We start from the raw sequence: 269 nt of genomic DNA on the forward strand, positions 1-269 counted from the left end.
ATTTGTCTCCTCTAAATTTCAGAAGTGATCTCATTAACTTTACAAAGTGTGCACCAAGTCAAATGCCTCAATATGAGCTCAAACATTTCTTCCATATAATATGTATTAATAATCAAATTAGTCAATAAATAATCAAGACAAGCCATTTATATGCCTTTCAGCAAAGAAAGCTCCAGAGTTACATCTTCTGTAAATCAGTTTTGATTAAGGCATCCGCTACATTACTATTTCCAACAACAAATTATGTGCCTAAGTACATAAACATTGTC

The sequence above is a fragment of the Sinocyclocheilus rhinocerous genome, unplaced genomic scaffold, assembly GCF_001515625.1.
Source record: "Sinocyclocheilus rhinocerous isolate Xijiao unplaced genomic scaffold, SAMN03320098_v1.1 scaffold574, whole genome shotgun sequence".
Taxonomy (NCBI): Eukaryota; Metazoa; Chordata; class Actinopteri; order Cypriniformes; family Cyprinidae; genus Sinocyclocheilus; species Sinocyclocheilus rhinocerous.